This window comes from Falco cherrug, chromosome 10 (assembly GCF_023634085.1).
Source record: "Falco cherrug isolate bFalChe1 chromosome 10, bFalChe1.pri, whole genome shotgun sequence".
NCBI classification, from domain to species: Eukaryota; Metazoa; Chordata; class Aves; order Falconiformes; family Falconidae; genus Falco; species Falco cherrug.
The window spans coordinates 28,480,264-28,502,737 of record NC_073706.1 but is presented as its reverse complement, the minus strand read 5'-3'; the positions used below and the strand labels follow the sequence as shown (position 1 = coordinate 28,502,737).

At 39.9% G+C, this 22,474-nt stretch overlaps 1 protein-coding gene across 3 annotated transcripts in view; it reads right to left on the bottom strand.

Moving 5' to 3' along the window:
- GALNT18 (polypeptide N-acetylgalactosaminyltransferase 18) overlaps window positions 1–22,474 on the bottom strand; it is a 328,676-nt gene that overhangs the window by 241,420 nt on the left and 64,782 nt on the right. Inside the window, exon 1 of one of the 3 annotated variants that reach the window (XM_055723134.1) lies at window positions 21,856–22,178. The exons of 1 other annotated variant lie outside the window; for it this stretch is intronic. The gene's annotated coding sequence lies outside the window, so the exon portion shown is untranslated. Of the gene's footprint in view, window positions 1–21,364; window positions 21,523–21,855; window positions 22,179–22,474 lie in introns of those variants that run through there. One more of the 3 variants, XM_055723131.1, reaches the window with a different exon arrangement.

The window sequence follows — 22,474 nt, the reverse complement described above, 5'->3', positions numbered from 1 at the left end:
GGATACAGAGGCATTCAAGATCATTATGTCAGAGTAAAGACAGGTAATAAAAACCACTACTGAGTTAAGGGTTGGAACCTCATATGTGACTGTAAACCCAAAACAGAGATTCGAGAGAATGGAACATTAAAGTAATTGTCCTTTTTAATCTGAATTGATGGTTAGAAAAAAATTATTATGTCTTTAGGCTCAGTTTATTGTTCAACCAGAAATTACAAAGAAGCTGGATGATTCTGCTTTACTGGTTTAATGCAAGGTAGGACAGACACCCTTTGAAGGACAATGCTGGTGAAATCAGTTGGTTTAATTCTTCCATTTCCCAATCAACATTATCCCAGTCTTTTTCAATATAAGTTTTGGCCAGATGCCTTTCAGCCAGTGGTCAGAGTAAATGCATAGGACCCTCTGCTGATGTGCTTTTGCCAAATTCATGGCCAAGCATGTAATTCTGCTGAAAGACTGATCCTACAAATTAGAGGCTGTTGAAGTAATTTTCTGGATAACACCTTCTTTCATCAGGTACAGCTTAAGCAAACCACCACTCTATGTTAAAATACCTAGAGTATGTTGGTAACTCATTATCTTTTTTTTTTGTAGATGAAAAAGTCTTCAGATTTAGGTGTGGGTTTGTTTTTTCAGGGGTTTAATGATGTCCAGGAGTAAACTTCTCTGATCCATTCACTGCATAAAGAGGAGTAACAGCCACCTTGAAACAAACAAAAATATTCTTGTGCCACTTTTAAACAAAACTCACTCCACAAGAAAGCTTTCAGTCCAGCTTGGTATTTTAACAACTCTCACAGTATGAAAAGAAAAGAAAGGTTTTATTTGGTTGGGCCTGGAATATCACACTAGTCTATGCAGCAAGAACATCTAACAAAAGTAAGCAACATACTAATACTTCCAAAAAACTTTTCTTTCTGTTTAAAGAGACATACACTTATAAAAGTTAGCTAAGTAATCAAAAAGGAAGCCCACAGAGGAAGAAATGGATTAGATCCAAGAGCTGTTTCAACAGCCAGTACAGTACCAGCTAATACAGCTCACCCAGTGTATGATTCAGGAATGTATACATCTTTAGTCCCTCATGTAGCACTCCTGATTTTAGAACTGCTGAAAAGAATATTTCAAAGAATAAACTTCAGACAACTTACAACCTTTCTTTGTTTTTAACTAATGGCTCGTACTCATAAAAAAATATTAAGAATCTCACCTGCAGTTCCAACCAGATTTTTTCCTTACTAAATTACAGTATTCCAGACGGTATACATTTGAGTCATATGCACATACTCTTTTCATGTGTAACAATCACATCTCTTGCATTTTTTTTTTTTTACAGTGGAATACATATGCTTTATGGTCTTCAACATAAAAAAACATCAAGCTTACCTCCTTCAATGTTAGAACTGTTCAAAAGTGTGGAAGTATTGAATTACAACATGGGAGTAAGTTCATTTTTAATGCAGTCCCTTATCTTAACCTATCATCCTTGGGTAAGCTTATATCACTTGCATTTTCAAAAAGCAGGTCAAAAAAGGATTTATGATTAGATTATTAAGAGCAATAGGCTACCATATAACCCCTGGCTTCAATATGTTTGCATCAGTTAGATACAAATTCCTAGTTTACATTTTCAGAATCCGTGGCTCTAAAAAGCACTTTAAAAACACCTTTAATTAAAAACTTGCATTCCTCTGGGAACAGAAATATTTCCTCTGCCATGCCTTCATGAAGCCACAAATCAAAAGATCTCAAGTGTTTGATACAGGCATTGAGAAGTTCAGCACAGATTAAAAACATCCTTCAACACGTTGAAATGAAGCACAAATAAGTTCATGTTTCAAGCAGGAAGATCAAGCATGATGCAATAGTTCATGAATCTGAACAATTCAGATTCAACAGATCTGAATTCTTACTTAAATAAAACCTACACCACCAAAACCTTTGCAGTTACTTCTGAAACTTAAGTGTCTTTGTGTTCCTGAAAAATCAATCTTCCGTTCTACATCATATCCAGCACAGCTAGCAGCAGAGCCACAATACGCCCAAGGAAAAGGAGCCTTCGAACACTGGCTGAAGAAAAAATAACTACCTACTGAAAAGCTTCCTGAAGTCTGCAATGCAATTTGGATATCTTACATAAAACCAGTGACCACAGCCCCATCAGGCATTAGTTTCAAAAATGAAAAACAGACCATAAGTGAGAATTACTTGTATAAATGAAGAAAGGCCTGAGGGACCTAGGGTTAACCAAATCTCTGGATGGTCCATATAAACAATCAAATTCTCAGTTACTGAGATAATCAAAACCAACTGGGCACTAGCAAAGGGATTTAACAAATCAAAGCAAGTTGAAGCATAAAGTAGCATTCACTTTTATAAAGACTTACCGTATCTCTTTGAGCCTAAAGAATTATAACTGTTCAAAAAGAAAAAAGGCAAGGAAAATACTTTGGTACCTGTGACATAAGGAAATGGACCACCAGTTTCACTGACATTTGGCTCAGATTAAAAGGAGCAGGCCACTGAAGGTGTAAGCATCAAAAGTTGGAGTGAAACCAAACAACATGAGGATTTGAAAGGGAAAAGTTAACATGCAGCTGGAAATATTGCCATAACCGTGTAAAAACCTCTGGATGACAACTTGAGATGATTGTGAGTTATTTGAAGCAAGGAAGAGTATTGCTTCATTGTACTTCTGTAGGTTGATGGTACAACAGGTAGAAATAAAATGCTCTTACATAATTTGGAAGATTTCCAGACTAGAAGCTGGCTTCAGATACAGTCAATTCTAGCCTCCAGTTGTAACATTATTTAAAGCTTAATTTACAGCTTGAATTTTCACCAGCACAACACACACAATCCACAGGCTCTTTAGGCCAAATAAAAGCTTCAAAACTTATTTTGTAACTGGCGCCCAGCAGTTCACTGTCATACAGCTTTTACTCTAAGGATCACATGACTGGATTACAAAAATGCCTAGGCTTTTTTGACCGGAAGGCTACAAGTAAGAACATTTATTTAATTTTTTAAAAAAAAAACTTGTTCAAGTGGTTTCACCCTTCCTTGTATTGTCTTTTCTAGTCAAGTTCAGCAGTAAACAGCACTCACATTGTCATTATGGCAATAGTTCTGTTTGTTGCTAAATTCATACCGGATGTCAGAAAAATATCAAGCTATTTATTCCTTAGTTGGTCTTCAATAGCCTGCACACTAAGAAAAATAGTTGTTTTATAAAACCACCTACTTTTATAAAGCTCAAGACAGGAAAGGGCATGAATTTCTAGTCACCTCTGCTGCTAATGCAGCTCACAGTATGTCCAGTCACAAAATTAAGTTACCACCAATCAGCAACACTACAAGATCTTCTAAAGAAACAAGCAGCTGAATTTTCCCATGTAGGCATCCCAGTTTACCTTCCTGTTTGTTATACTATTTGCTTCATACATGCTGGAACAGTCTCTTCCAAACCCCCTTCTGCCCTACAGAGAAATTCCTTAAAAACATTACTGGCTCCTGGGGTCCAGAACAGAAAGTGAGAGCTCAAGCAACTATTGGAATCCTTCCTGTTATTGAAATACCAAGCACCACATGTTTAAAGAATAAAGTCAGCTACAGATTGATTTTACTATGGAAATTTCATGAGCAAAATTTATTCAGAAGTATAAATTTATGCAGTAGATCTGTAGTACCAATCAAAGGATGGGATCAGAAAGCATCAATCCGTAACAGAAGGGGGTATAAGAGTTCCACAGATTTAAAAAAATTCTATTTTTATTTTTTAGTTACCTCAAAATAGTCCATGTAAGAGACATTGATTCAGTTTTTTAGGTTGCCAGAGCTTTAATGAATTAAATGGCAATTATTGAAATCCAACAACCTGACCAACTACTTATACAAAGTCTTAGAAGATATCCAAATAATTAGTTCTCAGCCACTGAGATGGCATCCCAACACTTTAAAGGCTTCTGTTGCTTATGTTTGCCAATTTACAGAGTTTCAAAAAAGCTACAAGGTAACATGGGTTTAAGAGTAAGGTGCAATCTGTTTAAATCATACCATGTCTCTTTGTCCTTAGCACCTCTTAGTTGTGTATTTTCAGCTACCCAGTTTGATCATGTCAGTTTTGTTAGACAATTTCCTATATAAGATTACATTCCATTGGCTTCTTGCCAAAAACAGACTAGGAAAGCTGAAATCTTCAACCATCAATTAGACCAGTGTAGCAGACCTATCTCCAGGCAACTGCAGTGTGACATGTACAAACAGCACTGTGCTAACACACAGATTTCACTAATTGTAAATACTGCTTCACGTTGAGACTTAGATATCATTATACCAGTAATGAACATAAGCATGAACTGTTGCGTTTAATGCCATCTTCCCAGCAGGAACTCAGGTTAACCTCACCCATAAAACAGTGCTAACCACAACAGCCTTTTTCTACACAATGGGGAGAAGGGCAAAGAACTTCGGCTGAAATAAATCAGCATAGATCTGCTGAAACCATAAAATAATATGAGTTTCTACCAGCTAGCAATCTGAGATCCTTTATTTAATGTCCTGTTCATTAAAAGATTTTCTAATTTGTTGTAGTTATTGTCTCAATCATAAAGAAACAAATTGCATCCTGTAACAAGTCCCTAATAAATGTAAGGTGTCCAAGCTGGCTGCATTTCCAGCTGGTGAGGTAGCCACAAGATATTGCAAAGTCAGTTGTATAGGAATTGCAGAAACAGGTTCCCAGTTGTAGTGGTTTGACCCTGGCTGAATGCCAGGTAACCACCAAAACCACCCTAATACTCCCCTTCTCAACCAGACAGGGGAGAGAAAACCTAACGAAAGGCTCGTGGGTTGAGGTGAGGGCAAGTAGATCACTCAGCAATTACCATCGTGAGCAAAACAGACTCAACTTGCAGAAATTAGTTTAATTTATTACGATTCCAATCAGAATGATAGAAAAGACGACAAAGTTGAATCCTGCCATAAGCCTTTTAACTAGTGGCAACTACTGAACAGACTAGAAAACCTGGTGAGGACTATTCACTAAGGCTAAATAATTTGGATGTTGCTTCTACCTAGGTGCTGATAAAGAGGTGCAATATAGACCATCAATTCCAATTTGTAAAATGTGGAAATTGCAGTAGGCACTGCTTCTCTGTAGCTTGTAAATAGTATCATTATTTTAGGAAGAGAAATTCTGCTCAAGGGTCATGTGTTACTTACAATAGCCTCACACTTTCCCCCAAGGTCTGACTCAGCAAGCTTCTGTTTCTTTCACCAGGGTGTTAGAAAGGTTCCACTGCAAATGCTTCAGAAATAAAGTTAAAGCTCTGAGAATTGTCAATTCTTTTTGAGTCTTGGTGAATCACTAATGCCATGGAAAAGTAGTGTAAAGCGTCACTACTAGTAACTTCCTAACTTAGAACAGCCCTTCCTCCTCCTGCATCTGGGACTTCTCACCTGAAGTCCCTTGAGAACAAGGTGATAATCAAGATTCACATACTGATTTGCATGGTAAACAACCCATACAAAGAACATTTTAAGCTATTGCAGTTGAAAGTAAAGAGCCAAGGGTAGACAGAAGGTGGAGTATTATCAGAAAATTAGGAAAACTCCTCAACCTGTAAGCAAAGGGAAAAAACCAAGGTGCAATAAAAAAAATATATTTAGTATTAACTGTTCACCAGTGACACAAGATACAACTCCATGCTTTGTTTGTTTTTTTCCCTCAAAGGAAGGACCACTGGAAGGACTAAAGAGAAGCATCTAATCTGCTGTTTATTTTCTGGTGATATTAATTTATTTTACTTCCTGCTGTAAAAGACATGGGAAAAAAACCCAATCATGTTTCAATGTAATTTTTCCCCCAGCTCAAGCTATTTCCACCAGTTTTAACTTAGATTTATCTATTGCGTGTCAAGCATTATTTCATTAAAATGCTGTGTTCTGAGGATGACTCATCAGTCAAATAATATTTCTGTAAAATATCTGCAGAACTCAGTGATGTCAAACTGCAGAATACATGGCTAGCTCTGAAGAGCAGTAATAACTCTAGCTGCCATTTTTGATGATAAGAAAAATAGGTAGCCATAATCTGGAAGTTATCATCATTAGGGTTTTTCTTAGGCAGGACCTTCTCTTCACTACACAGCATCTGAACACAAGTTCATCATTATCCATTTCTCTCAGCAGATCTGTTTTCATGCTTGTAAACGCATTCTGATCCATTCTGATAATCAAATGGCATTTAAAACTTGCAGAGTGCAGCAATAAGGTGACTTTGGTGTTTTGTAATAACATGTTGGTAACATGTTTTAAAGCTTGTTTGTAGCAAAGAGAAGAACTTGTGGGACAGGCAGTATTTCTTCTGTGGTGTTAGCAACTTCCATTTGTTGCATTTTCCAGAAAAGTAAAACTGACATCAGCCTATAATAGCTCTACCATTTTGAAAGTTCAATTGCAACATCCTTTTTAGGCGGCCTGACCATAGAAGTTAAATGCCCTTAATTCTTCAAGGGCAATATAAATGCCAAGCCCCTCAGAAGACTTTGAAAAAAGTGAGCCAGTCCTCCTGGACTTAACTTTTACTGTATTTTTTCCTTGTTATTTTGTCTTCTTTTCCTTAAAGCGAAACAACTTAATAGCTGTGACTAATGCAAAAGGAGGAGTAAAAGCAGAGTGCCACAAGCTTCCTTCACTAAAGCGTGTTTTCCAGTTCTCTGTGTCCGGTAAAAGAGCCCAAGAATATTTCTACAAAGCCAACACTGCTTCATTATTTTTGTTTAAATGAGGCAATATGTATCAATCCAGCAACAAGAAAGAAAAAGTTCTCTTTCTCCTCTGACTTGTGGGTATATGCAATGAAATAGCTTACATCTTGGCTATCGGATAAAAATTTTATCATTAGCACTGTCACAGGGAGACAAAGTATCACTTTGTTGATCCAAGGCTAGAGAATATTACTAGCTGGACAACAGGGAGCCAGAAATATTTCAAACTAATTCATGTCTACTGTTAAGAAGACATATTTATTCAAATAATTAGAAAAAAAAAAAGAATTAAAAAAGAGGCCCAAATAACTACATTATTTCTTTAAAGCCATTAACTTCAGGCAACCTGCAGCACAAATACAATTAATAGCTCATTGAGAACTATTAATTACTTCCCTGAGACAATTTCAACAAAGATAGAAAACATTAGTCTCAAATCTGATTTTAAAGCCTTTGCCTAAAAACTAGGTGTGGATTTAGTGTTTTGGGTTTTTTTCCTCAAGCTTTTCCACAGAAAGCATTCCTTTCTGTAGGAAAAGGCATTTTAAATAAAAAAATAATAATAATAATTTATTACCACCATGTTAACTTACAGGTTTTTTCCAGTTAAGTGATACTTTTAAGCCACACTACTTTTAAACTGCTTGACATTCTTACAGTGAATTAAAAAAAAATCAGTCAGTTAAAGAACATACTTGTTTGCAATAAAGAAGAAAGAATCTATGGACTAGTTTAGAAAGAAGCTAGTTCAACAGCAGGTTCACAACTCTGTAGGATACTAACAAGGCTTCTTGTAACTGTAGTAAGTCTATCACACTTTTAAAAACAAAAAACAAAACAACAACACCAGCAGTAAAAAAGAAAAAAAACCCACTCCTTTCCTGTATCTCAAAACCAATGCTTTTAGAAAATAACTTAAACATTTACTTCCAAACTTTAAGCCATCTTTAATGGATATCCTAAATCAAGACATAAGATGGCATGCGATTCATACCCATCTTCATGAACCAGAAATAGAGTATCTTTTGTATCAGATAGGCTAAAAAGTTATTTCACTGTTTCTGTGTTGGAGAACATTACAAAGTTGAATACCTCTTGTTCTGCAGCTGGAGTTTAATTGGGTTACATAAAGTTTATTTCCTGGGTTTGTTTACTGGGCAAGGAGCTGAATTACAACTCTTACAGCAATACAGCCACGCACAATCCACAGAAGGGGTCACCTTAGGTAATACATGTTCCCCCATACCTATTAATTGTTACTTGATTGCCAAGCAAGGCACCTGGGTCAAATAACTAAAGTAAAACCCTCCCCAGCCTGTGTGTTGGTCTGTTCTTCCCTAAAGATGGCACTGCCTCACAGAGAGATTAATGATCCTGCTTACTGCTTTGATCAACAAAGTAGGCTCCTCTCCCTCAGGCAGCAGAGGTTCAAACAGCTCAGCTTAGTTTCTGCTATTGACTTAGAGAAGGAGCATTATATAGCCATTCAGGGCACAAGGATAAGACTTCCTTAAGACAGAGCTTACAGCTAGAAGAAAGAAAAAAAGGGCAAAGCTTCTCCTGATTTTAGACAGGATTTTAGGGAGCACTGAAGTTTGATGCTGCAGTAGGAAAATATACAAAACCTTGTTAAATGGGCCTATCTCAACAACTGCTGAGGAAAAAAAATTATCCCTACAATAGAGAAAGGCTTTATTGAGGTCTACAGGCAACAGCAGAAACCCCAGAAGTATTTATAGAGGTATAAAGGGTGTTCATGGGACAAGATCAGGAACTCCTACAGCAAAACTCTCATTAAAGTAAAGAACACCCCCCCACCCCCCTTTTTTTCTTTAATATACGGGAGAGCAATTAAGAGGCACCAACTACAAGAATTAGAGAGAGAGATAGTATCAAGATCAGAGGAGAGAAAAGATCTTCTTACAGACCATGCAGGTGCACATTATGCCAAGATTCAGTCCACACTGGAATATTCAGAGCAACAAAGCAGTGAAGTTTGCTTGAATCCTCCAGTGAGCATAACTATTTGAACAGAGCTAGACAAGTTTTGCCTTGACTGTACTGAGTGGGGGAAAAGAAGGGCAGGGGTTGTGAATGATTTTTTTTGGTTTGGTTTTTGGTGGGGTTTTTGGGGGGTTTTTTGTTTGATTTTTTTTTGAGGGGGAAGGAGAAACCATGCTATTTTATGACAGCAATCATGGCATATTGGAATAACCCTACAAATTGCAACTGCTGTTGCTCTTGGCAGATCCATAATATTGGCATGAACAGAATCTTTTATGCATTGTTTACTATTGTCCATCAATGCTGCTAGGTGGATAGGTTTCAAGAAATTGTGGAACACTACATAGGGTAAAATTCTTACACAATGATTCTTAAGGCTGACACAGCCTTGTTAACCTGAATGGACCATACTGATCCTAAATTAGTGGACATGTTCCCCCTCTGAGTGTGAGCTTTTATGGAAGGGTGGAAGGAGCATCAGCAGAAACACCCCGAACCGTAGAGATCATAGTATTTTAGAGCAATTACGCCACCCAGTATTCTAACATTTGTGACACTATTCTGAGAGCACTCATTGAGAGTAACAGGGATGAGCGGCCCCAGCTCATGATCCTGCCTCAGCCACCACTTACACAGGGCCCTCTCCGCAGAGCTGCCGCCAGCAGGTCAAGCCCCGGCCCGTGCTGGTGCCCGGGGTCGTCCCTCCCTCGGTGCAGGCCCTTACCCTGCCTTTGCTGAACCTCATGAGGTCCCTCTCCGCCCAGCTCTCCAGCCTGTCCTGGTCCCGCTGAATGGCAGCGCAGCCTCTGGGGAACCAGCCGCTCCTCCCAGGTCTGTATCATCAGCAAACTCGCTGCGGGCACGCTCTGCCCCTTCACCCAGGTCATGATGAGTAAGTGGAACAGGCCTGGACCCAGCACTGACCCTGGGGGGCACCGCGAGCTACAGGCCTCCAGCCAGGCTCTGCCCGCTGATCACAGCCCTCTGAGCTCTGCCATTCAGCCAGTTCTCAATCCACCTCACTGTCTGCTCATCTAACCCACACTGCCTGAGCTTACCTGTGAGGGTGTTGTGGGAGACAGTGTCCGAAGCCTCACCGAGGTCAAAGTAGACTACATCCACCGCTCTCCTTTCATCTAGGCAGCCAGTCACTCCATCATAGAAGGTGATCAGATTGGTCAGGCATGATTTCCCCTTGGCGAATGCCGAGTACTACTCCTGATAACCTTCTTTTCTTCCCCAGGCTTAGAGATGACCTCCAGGATGAGCTCTTCCATCATCTTTCTAGGGATGGAGGTGAGGCTGGCCAGCCTGTAGTTTCCTGGGTCCTCCCTCCTGCTCTTTTTGAAGACTGGACTGGCATTGCCTTTGCTTCAGTTCTCAAGCGCCTCTCTTGTTCTCCACCAGCTTTCAAAGATGATGGAGTGGCTTAGCAGTAACATCTGCCAGCTCAGAGTTTCTGTTTCCCTTTACTCTTCAAAAAGAGGATTTCCCTTAAAATTCTTGATCTGCTCCTCTCTCTGTTTGTCCACTACCATTAAGAATTCCCCCAATATTTTAGGAGTTTTAATGAGTTCCAGCCAGACAGCTAAATCAGATAAAACCTAACTATAGCAATTACTATGTCGAGACATAAAAAAACCAAAACAAACACACAAAAAACCCAAACCAAACGACAACAACAACAACAAAAAACCCAGGGAAAACCTCTCAAACCCTGCAACTGCAATTATGTCACTACTTTGATTCATTAATTAGAAGAAGCGCTGAAGCTGCTATGATTTCCATCTTCTTACTTGTGTCACTGGCAGTAGAAATCTAGAACCCCTACTGTAATTTTGCTAGATGCCATTGCCAAAAGCTGCATTTTTTTTTCTTCCTGCTAGATAAATATCTAGCAGAGCTAGAAGATACAGATGGAGTCTAAAGGAGGCTTAACACCACCAATTCATGCATCACTGCTGTTGGACTTTGCTGAGCATTTCACTAGACTGCTTTCTTTCCAGTAGGCTAACACAATGAATCTGCATCAGAGACCAATAACTTCATTAACTGGTTGAAGCTGGTTGGGTTGGAACATGAAAGATTTGGTAAGACTGGAAATTAGAGGGTATATATTTACACAGTTTTCTCCGAGTGAAGCAGAGTTCATTCACCAAGAAACTTAATAGACAGTAAATTTTATCACATCTATTCAGAAAAAAAAAAATCCAAACATGTTTAGCTGACAGCTCAAGTATGAAGAAAGGGATTCTGCAATCACTAAGCTGCAAAATTACTCAGCAATCTAAGGTTACATGTTTGTCCTACACTGCTTACAAGAAAAGTCTTAATCTTGTAGCATTTTCTTTCCCAGAGGGCAGTTTCCGCTAACTACATGTAAACATAAAATCTATGTATGCTGGCTGTAAACATTGTTGCTTTTCTCTCCTAGTTTGTCTGACAGTTAGAGAACTGCAGTACTATTAAACCTAGGATTGCTCAGAAACACCGAAGAACCTATTTTAATGGAATGCCCTTTCAGATCAAGCCTGTAGCATCACAGATTGAACCATGACTTTCTTAGCTTTTTACATACTATGTTGCTTTTGTGACACTGAAGCTTGCCTTCTGTGGCTATTACTCCTCAAACAACAATGAATTTACAAAACTTGCATGGAATTAGAACAGGAAAAACACATGACTACATCAAAGTTACTTACAAAATTAGAAGTAGCTTCCCTAGTGTTTGTTGTATTTGGTATCCTATTCATTCAGGCAACAAAGCACTCATTTTTACTTCCACTTGCCACAAAGATTATTTCTGTTTTGAGTGCCCATTTACACTGTAGAACAGGTCCAAAGATACAGAGTATGCAGCTCTTTGTTCCTCGAACTAATTTTATGCACACAGTAAGGACTGACCCTAACTGACAAATCCGCATTGCTCAACTTAGTTTTCTTTACCCTTCTTGTTTAAAGGAAACAGAAAAATTAACATGTCACTCAGATTTCAATCAATTAGATTTCTCTCAGTGTTGGTTTTAAGACTCCCCCCTTTCCATTCCCTCTACAGTTTTTGACAGGCATCATAGGCAAAACAACCCAGAAGACTGTTAATAAGAATCTCAGCTTCACAAAAAAAACCCCTAAAAGACTGTCGTTTTTCCATATTGTGAAGTCACTATGATACAGAGATGACCCATAATAACACAAGCAAAAAATGCAAAGGGACTTCTCTCGGTAAGAGAAAATTTTCCGTTGTGCCAGGGAAGACTTCATTAGTTCCAATTAACATGTGTGCTCATCATAGACCCACAGTGCAGACTCTTGTTACTTGCACTGCATGCATGTCCATTCAAGTATGTTGAGATTACTTCAGCGCTGCTGTAGCCACAGCATATGGGAAAAACTGACCCACTACTATGTGGTTGTTCTGTCTCAGATCCAACAGAGCCAGGTTGCTTTATGTTTTCAGCCTACAACAAATTAAGACTTTTCAGATACAATGGCTTAAGAGTTAAAGTTTGATGAGCCCTTTGGCACATTTTAACATGAGCTGCTGGAAGTCCCCCTTTCTTTCAGAATTTTTATTACAATTGTGGACGTCTTTTCACCATTGCATATGCAGTTCTAGACAAAAAAAAATGAACCAACATTAGCCACAAAGTTCACTTGAATAATGAGAAGCTGATGAAGCATGAGTCAATATTATGAAGTTCCAGTTTGCAAGAACAGTATTTAGCAATTTTTTTTAAAGAAAATTTTATAGCTTGCTCAAAATTGACAGCATATACTGTTCTGAAATTTTCCCAGTAGAATCAATTGCTTTTAATGTTGCTAAACCTGTCCTCAATATTATGCCTTAAAAAACAGTTTCATCAAGAGAGTCCAAGCACTCTCCAGGAAAGAAAGTCCCCTGAAAGTCTTGGGTTCCTGGCCTCCTAAGAGCTTGAAGCTTATAGCAGTGTTTACAGTTGGATCCAGCACCAGCAGAACACCACAACTGGTCTTGGTGAATGACCTGTAAAAGCACTGATCATTACCTGGAATGTTTGTTCACGGTCAGCTAAATTCTCAGTAAAATAATTTCAGGATTTGACTACTTAGTGTTGTTACCTTATTAAGATTTCAGCAAAAAATTGACTTTTCTTCAGTAAATTTTAATAGAAAGTCTTCTAAATACCTTCCTTGCACACAGTAATGGGATAGAACAGCAAGACTATGCCATCTTCTAGGATCTTATTTTTGTGTTTAGGTGTCTAAGGGAATCTGATCCTAGCCATCAAGACTTATTTTCTGTAAGCTAGTTTTAATTTTGGCAGCTTCACAAATGAAAACTATTTGGCATTTATCCTCCAAAATGAAATTAAAGCAACAAAATAAAGGAAAACCTCAGTTAAGCCCAGGATAGCTTTAACCATCAAGTATACTACAGGTAACACAGCACACTTGTAAAGCAGAAGTGCATGCCCACCACTTAGCGTGATGACTGCTCGTATTACCATCAATTCCCATCTGCTTTCTGTTACCGCACTATGCTATCCCATGCTGAGTGCAGACCTGTATAATACATCAGTTCAATCACAGAACCATGGCAGCACACTGTGAGCTTTGCATGAGGAAGCCAGCCTCTTGGGAAATGAGCAGGTGCCTCATTCATCCAACGTCCAATGCCTGATAAATCAAGTCTTCAAATGCTGCCCCATTAACACATCTCACATGCTAATAGCCTTTAGTTATTCCTTGCTAACATTCAGAATCCAAATCAATATACGTATCTGTTTTTTGTCATAAAGCAGATCTTACCACACCAGTCTTTAGAAAGGCAAAAGACAGAACATACCCCTGCTTCCCAAAGACTTCTATTCACAAGAACCATCATTGCAGCGTTGTGCTGCTGCTTCACCTCAAAGGTTTCAGGCAAGTTGAACTCTTCTACAAGATAGCCACAGCTGACAATTATAATATCAACACGGACTCCTCCCTCATCCTTCCCTCCCACTCCAAATTAATCCGCTGGAATACCTAGGTTTTGACATTATAATATGGTGATGGCTGAAGTCTATGCATGTACCTTCATTCCTCAACAATGAATTCACTGCAGTGAACACAAGATGCACCTAAGATAGATACATCTACAATTTAAGACAGCAAAAGAGTTTCATTTCCTGCAGGCTGGTAAAGTCTTATGAAAAGATTTTGCCTTTGAAACCAGCAAATGTGAAAAAATGAATACTTAGCAGCCAATAATTAAATACAATTACACATTGACAAGCAAGATGATCACATTTCATTGATGGTTTTTATACAAAAATGAAGACAGAAACCCAAAGAACTTCTCCATTATTATTTTAGTGTTAGACTTGGCACCCTTTTATTAACAGACATTTTCTTCAGCAGATATTAAATGTGATAAATGTCATGTTCTCAAGTTACTGAAAGCTGCTTTTCTATCACTTGCAGATTAAGTTCAACTGATTGTTGGGCAGATGGTGAGAAAGAGGGTGCATAAAGTATTCTTAATACAACTGACACAGATCATACTTTTCAAGCAGTAATTGAAGCACTCTGATATACCATTTCTTCATCCAGGGCCATCTAACAAAGAGGGTTTCTTAGTTACATTGATGATGGCTCCCTAGTAAACTGTATTGCAATTATAATGCAAGTCACAGAAGTCTATTTTAAGATTCTTTGCTTTTATTACAGTACATATGGAGAAGGTTCTCTCATGACATTTGAATAATCTGTCTTCATCTAGCAGGTGTGTTTTCCTTTCAGATTTTTATTTTTTATAACCTCCCGAAAAATAATCAAGAGAATTGGAAGAGAAAGAGCTAGAATTAAGCTGATGGGCATATGTGATATGTTTAACAGTGCCCAAGAACAGTGCCATACTGAAAAAAAAAATAATAAAGCATTACAACCCACACTTAATGGCAGAGCAAGCAAATCAAGTGAGAACATCCACACATTCTATTTTCAGGTCAGCACACAGCTCCTGTACTCCACTCCTTCTTGTCGTAACGGTAAGTCTAAGAGTTGAAGCAACCTTGGTATCATTCACTACTCCAGCTAGAACCTGGCTTCTGGTTGCAGAGATCAATTTAAACCAGAACAACTGAGATGCATGACTTCACTGCCTTGGAGGAATACAGTTACTATCAGACACGTTTCCCCTTCAGACATGCAGTGAAATAATCCTATCACGTGCAGCTAATTTGCATTCTTCAGGATCTTAGAAGCATTTGGCATTTTTTTCTGACAAGCATTTCAGAAGTCAGTGAACAGGTCCCAGCTGAAGAAATGTTTCAAGAAGCAACAGATGTAGCCCACATTCTGATACAGTATGTGTGACTGTTACCAACTAGTTGTGAGGCATCTTGTTCAAAATACAACTCATTGTGTGGTCCTTCTGCAAGTCCCCTGCAACTTCATGGTTCAAACTGACAGAAACAGAAAGTAGGAAAAAGAAAGACAGCTTAGAAAGCTCTGAAGAAACATGAGCTTAGCTGGGCTAAGGGAATATACCACAGTTTCTCATATGAATCTAAGCCAACTTGATGACATTCATTTCAAATAATCTCACATTCAGCTTTATGACAACCTGTGACCTCCAGGCCTTGCATCAGTAGGTGGTTCAAGTAGGCTGAATAAGGATAAAAATCCATAAATGATTTGATTTTTCCAGCTCAGAGCTTTGGCCATGTGCCCAGTAAGCTCTCAATTATTTTAAGTCATTCAGTTACAGCAATGAAAATATCTCCTCATTAATAAGATAAGAACTAGATGTTTAAGTGCCAGTTTACAGTGTTAGGAAGGACAGAATATCACCAATGTACTGACAGGGGAAACACTGGAAACCAACCTCTGCGCCTCCTCTGAACATGATCAAGGTGATCTTACGAATGTTCAAAGCAATGAGACTGAACAGACCATTTGGGCTCAAACATACTCACTTCCTGAACCAGTGGAGGACTTGATTGTACCTGTACTGTTAGCCAAACTGACATAAGTGGATTCACTCCTTCAAGATAAGGACACTATATGCATGGTAACCATCATTATCAGCAGCACTACCAGACATGGTGGTCAGGTTACTAAGAACTAGGAGAACAACAGCATGAACCTCTCATAGGGAATCCTTGAATTTTTTCATGCTTAATATTTTGTACCAGTGTTGGGAGGGGGTGTTAAAAATCTGTAGACATCTTGCATACTGTAGACCCTCCTTCTTCTCTCACTTTTGCACTGCCTACCTTTGCAAGACAACCATTGTGCCTTTTCTACAATCTCTGTGTTGCTATTCCGTGCCAGATTTCAAGTGATTGAAAGGCATGCTTCTACCTCAATGCCATATATATTTATTTGATGCCAGAGGCAGTATGGACTTCTTTCTCTTCCAGTTTGGGTACAACTTACCTAGTAAGTGACTGTAGCTGCAGGATCTTAAAATTAGCCTCCTTCCAGAGATGGTCTTAGGCTATTCCTAGATGCACTGTTTGACACTTGTGCACTTGCATGACTTGGTCAGTATGCCTATTGTCTTCTATCTCACAGGTATGTTCAATCATGTAATCATAATAATCTTTAAAGGGATGAAGCCAATACAGAATGAAGAGGCCCCCAAACTTGCAGATTTCAGTGTTCAAGGAAAGGCAAAGCTAGACAACTATTTAGGCAAGACATGCACACAAGGACTCAAAGACCTGAAGATTTAAGAAGTTTTATGGTATGGTTTAGCTAAAACTAAGGACCTGAACACTCACTACATTTTCATTACTATAGGATATTATTAGCTGAAACACAGAGGAAAACAGTGCATTCTTTATAAGGAGTCACACCTGCCACCAAGGTAAAAACACAACTGCAGCTGAAACTGGTATTTGAACAATTAGTTACATAAAACACAGGCACCTGTAAGGAGGTCTATTTTAAGAATGCTTGCTTTAAGAGTGAAGACTTTTAACATGACGTTATCCATGCTTTCAGACAACTCCAGTTTCCCCTCATGAAGAAAAGCTTCCCTTTACCTCCTGCTTAAAAGATCCCCAAAGATATGTTAATTTTTCTTTCATGTATTATCTGTTCTATCACCACAGCTGTCTTATCTGCTTTTTCCTCAAGGACTGATGCAGTTGCAAATACTTTTCTGCATCCCATGATATATTTTATTAATGCCATCAAACACAGTTTCATGCTTTGCGTTGTTCTGTGGTGGTAGCGGATGTTGCATTCCTTTGTGTAAGTTCTGTAATTTTTCTGAGTTTTGATAAGGCCATTAATCACAACATGACTATGATAATCCAGACTATACTGGTGTCCAAGACAATGCTAACAACAACTGCTCTTTAATAACCATTCTCCTTTGCCTAATATTTACCTGTACAGATTTTCTCTGCTTAGGTAGTAGCCTTTTTTAACAAACTTTGGAGAAGATGAGAACTAAAGTAACACAGTTGCATTTCAGTAAAATTTCTTCTGAAGAGTCAGTATAGGACTGACCTTATGAGCTCAGCATCTCGTTATGTCTTAACTGACCTCACATCCAACTGATAGTTGAAAATATTCAACATCTGGAATACTTTGACTTAAATGATGCAAAGCACTTAAACATTCACAAATGAAAAGGAATATAAACAGCAATGCATTCTTTGCTCCTCTGCATGGTAGCCTGACACTGCAAACCATTTGCTGACTGCAAGTATCTGTGCTCCTTGCTAAGCAAATGCTGGCTTCTTTCAAAACAGCTTCTGAAAGGTCAACACCTACAGAAATCACCTTGCAAAAGGTCAACACCTACAGAAATCACCTTGCCAAAAGCACAACTGAGCAGTATTTGGGAGGCTGCTCTTCTTGTTTCATGTTTTTCTCTTCATTTATCTCAAAGATTTTGGGTTTTGTACTACTCCAATTGGGTACTGAGTACTATTCAGAAGTACATTTCAAATTTATGTATTTTAATATTTTATTCTGCCTGTATACATATCTGTATATAAAGCACAGGCACTGTTACATATGACCCTCAAAAAAACAAGGAACATGGTATTGGGAAAGAAAACACAGGCTGAATCAATTTCCTTCTTGCAGCCATGGTTTGCTTCCTTTGTAGCACCTACAGCCTCCTTTATTTTAGATGCCTGAAGTACAGAGATTTCTCATCTCTAGATAAAGTGCACTACAGCACTTCAGAGGATTAAACCCCAGCAGATGTTAACTGCAGCAGGGTACAAAAGGAACCCCTTACATCATACTAGCATATAGCCAGCCTACCACAGGAGATCATCTATGAGTAAGGCAGAACTCCTGGAACTCTAAGTGTTTAACACATCATGTCTGAACAACTTGGGTCCAAACAAGTCTTTGACTTAGTACCTGTCCTCTACAGCAGCCAACAGCAAATAGCCCAGAAAGTATGTGGAGCACACAACAGAGTATATTTTCTCTAAAATATTGTTCCAGCCTCTAGAGGTTTACAGTAGGCAGAGTTCCCGAGTCAAAGGTGGTGCTCTGGTGTCCTACAACCCTGAATCTCCCAGAACTACAGGAAATTATTAAAGTAACCTGGAATGTAGAGAAGACCCAACCCTTGACAAATGAGCTCAATGCAGATGTACAGAATAGCTTTCCTCCTTAGTTGTTTCTTTCTCCCAACCTTCTACCACCTGATGCATCTAGTTGTACTAGGGGATAGTCAGCAAGCACTCTTTATTGACCATCTCAGTCACCTCTCTTCCATTTTAGTCTGATTAACCATTGTTTGACAGTGTCTAGGGCAGATAACACATGTCTGAATGTAGCAACTGCCTACCCCAGGGTATGCGTATCAGCAATTTTTCTAGAACTGGTACCTGTCTAACCCAACAATGAGTGAGCTCAGGAGGATTTCTGGCAGACAGTTCTCAGAGTCAACCTGATGCAGTCAGCCAGGGTGAGACTGTATGGTGACAAGCAGTAACAAAAGCCACAGCAATTAAAAGCTGAGATTCTATGGAATGGTGTGGATTTGACTGCTCTGTAACCTGGCTACTACTTCATATACCAGGCACAAGGAAAACAAGCTCCCCCCATCAGGGGATGAGTATAAGTTACATTGCAATCTCAGGTACTAGTTTACAAACAAAGCTATGGTCTACCTTTTTGAGTGTGAAAATGTGTGGGTTTGCAGGTACAGCATCAGCTATGGGTTTATAGCAAGACAAGAAGTGCACTCATGATGTACAGTTATCACATAAGTCTGTAACAGTCAAGCAACTTCAGTGCTCTCTTATGAAATATTACAGCTTACTGTGCTTGGAAACGGACAATATATAGTTTCCTAAGTTTCAGTTAACTCTGTTACCCCACGTTTAATTTGTCTTCAAGGAGCTCCCTAATACCAGCTCATTTTAGAAGTTTCCAGATAGATGGCTTTGGTTTTGTGGAAGGGAAGAAGAAAACATGTTTGGTTTGCTTCATTACACAACAAAACTTACTATTAAATTGCTTTTTGACTATAGCGTTCACACATAATATGCCTAGTGTTTAATAGTACAACAGTTAAAACACAGATCCTGCTCTGGCTCTCTTATGGCTGTGATTCTGTTCTTAGGCAGCCGTAAGTACATTAACTGTGTGACTGGAAAAAGGATTAGGTGTTCTGCCTGTAAAAGAGTAAAGCATGGCCTTCCTGCCACATTTCATGAAGCTATCTCTTTGGTAAAGTTGTAAGTAATATTACGACAGGCTTAAGTTACTCCAAGAGTAAGTGATTCAGAAGACGGGGACAGGAATCACCTGGACCTAGATGCCAAAGAACTGGGCATAACACACCAGGGAAGGACTCTGATCCAAACATTGCTATTCTTTCTGTGAAGCTTCAGTGCAACTATTAGAACATAATATCCATATCTATTTGGATACAGTAACAGGAAAACCAACTTAAAAGATGGTAGGTGCAATTCTGCAAGAAATACAGGAAATTATTACAGTAACCTGGAACATAGAGAAGATCCAACCCTTGACAACTGCTAGGTTAACCAGAATCAAGATGTGTTCCATACTGTTATTCCTCTGGCATATTAACCTTGCTAAGCATTCATACATTTTGGAAATCTGCCCATCAGTTGTGCAGCTCATGCATTCATTAACAGCAACAACATCTAAAAAAGAGAGAGAAAGAAAACCCGGAGCATATCCTTTTATCTGGAACAGTCTAAGTGTTTATGATAGCAGAGCACTCTTTCTGGAAGTCAAATCACCAAAAGCCATACAGAATCAGGCAGAGATTGCCATGACTTATCCTCCTCTCACTTCCCTTTCAGAATATTAAAATGTGCTACTTAGAACTATTTCTGAAATTTGGGAAAAGGGAAGGGTGAGAACAGAACTCAGAAACCTTTTCTGTTCTGAGATCTCATCCTGAGGTACCCACACAAACTATGAATAAAACCAAGAGGATCGCATAGTGACAGAACATGGAAGTCCTAGAACATAGTTTTCTGAAAATAAGCCAGATTTATTCCAACATAAGACAGAATTAGAAAAAAGGCAGATGGCCAATTGCAGCACCACTGAAATTCCAACAGCTTGTTTTGAAATGTTGAGTTAATTCTTAAAATGAGGTTTTAGAGTTGGAATAGATTCTCTAGGGATGACAGGAAACTTGGTTCAGACAGCAACTCAGATTAAATTGACTGGACACCATTAGCTAGCTGCATTTTTTGGCATTTTCCTCACATCAGAAGGCTGCTTTACATGTTCCTCTGGCAGTCATAACTGAAGATTATTTTTTTTAAGCTATTCTCACTTTAGACCAGTTTCTTTTAACAGGCTCAAAAGAAATCCTCACTCTCCTCCCTAGCCCTACCATCCAGCTCTAAAGTTGGTTTTACTTCAGATGTATTAATTCCATAATCTCATTGCCACTCTGCTGTGGGTCCCTACATTAGGACAAGATTCCTCATAAAGACTAAGGCATAACATTAATTTGCTTTATAGGCCATATCTGCATTAATTAAGAAGGTAAGAACAGGAATAAAACTACTACAGATGGAGATGCTTTGCTTTAGTGTGCTCAGTAGAGACAGAATTCAGCCAGTTCCCCATAAGCACCCTGCTTAGGCTGAACCACCTATTAGAACTGTTCCCTCAGAGTCTCTTCTTGTGAGGAACAAACCCTTCTTGGGAGCAAGGAAAACCTTACCTTCCATACCTAGCTTCCTCCTCTCTCAAACCTGTTAAAGAACTAAGAGCAAACAGGATGGAAGTTCTTCTCTCCTCCAGGAAACACTTTTCCCCGACAGACAAATTCAAGCTACTCCATAAACCACCCCGGGGCGCGTTGATACGACCATGTCTTAGTGTAAGGACAAACAAGACAGGAAAGCCTGGCTTTAAAGCCGTGATCAAGTGCTTTTCATGGCTCTTAGAAACTGAAGCACTTATGTTTGGCAAGCCCTTCAAAAGAAGCTTGCTTGCAGCTTTAAGGCAAAGGGGCATTAAAAATGGAAGCTGAAGGCAGAATCCCTGGCTAGCATCCATACGCAGCTCTTTGAGTTTAACGCGGACTGTGCTCATACACGGTGCAAAAGCACAAAAGCACCGTTCCAGAAGGTCAGACTTACGAAGTTCAACAGGCAACGCAGGTCCCTCCCGCCGGAGCTGCCCGGCGAGACCGGCGGCTCCCGGAGGCGGCTGCGCGGGGCGGGGCGGCCGCCCGCCGGCGCCATCTTGCGGCCCTCATCCGGATTTACCGGAGCCGGTATGAGGAGCCATTGCCAGCGGCCTTCCCGCAGAGCCGCCGGTGTGCGGAGCCGGAGGTGCCCGGCCCCTGCGGAAGGCTGCCAGGCCCCTCAGATCAGGCCGTGCAGGCACGGTACCCGGGGAAGGTGCAACAGCGACGGCAGCGGCCCGCTCCCAGCGCCTGGCTGTGCCGCCTCACGAACCCGCCTGGCGCGCCGCTGCGCGGGAAACTGCCTCACCCGCTGCCTGTCGCCCACTGCACGCAGGGGCCTCCTGACCGCAAAATAGTGCCAACACGTCAAAGCAAAACACTCCACATCCACGCTAAGGGTTAAAATCTTCCTGCCCCCCATTATTTAGCCACATCACCTACCAGCTACTTTTTCAGGTGGTGTGGCAGCATATCTTCCTCTTCCAAAATCACATTTCTCCCATCTTTCTGGGTCAAAAATGTTCTTCTGGAGCTTCAGGCAACGCAGCAGCTTTCTCTCTTCCGAAATCACATTTCTCCATCTTTCTGGGTCAAAAATGTTCTTCTGGAGCTTCGGGCAACGCAGCAGCTTTCTCTCTTCCGAAATCACATTTCTCCATCTTTCTGGGTCAAAAATGTTCTTCTGGAGCTTAAGGCAACGCAGCAGCTTTCTCTCTTCTGAAATCACATTTCTCCATCTTTCTGGGTCAAAAATATTCTTCTGCAGCTTCAGGCAACGCAGCAGAACTTCCGACAACTGTCTTCCTCAAGGCTACCCTCCCTTCTGGAGCAAAAGCAGAGGAGCCTTTCCTCAGGCGTTTGCCTTGTGACAGGTGCAGGGCAGCCCAGAAGGTTCTAGCAGCCGGGGCCCAGGTGGGCCTGAGCATTAGCCCAGCAGCCAGCCACTGCAGGCCCACCTGCGCACCCTCAGGCTCCCCCATGCACATGTGTCTGCATTTTGCTGGATATCCCTAAGCAAACACAAAGCACACAACTTAACTGCAGATGAATGCAAAGCAAA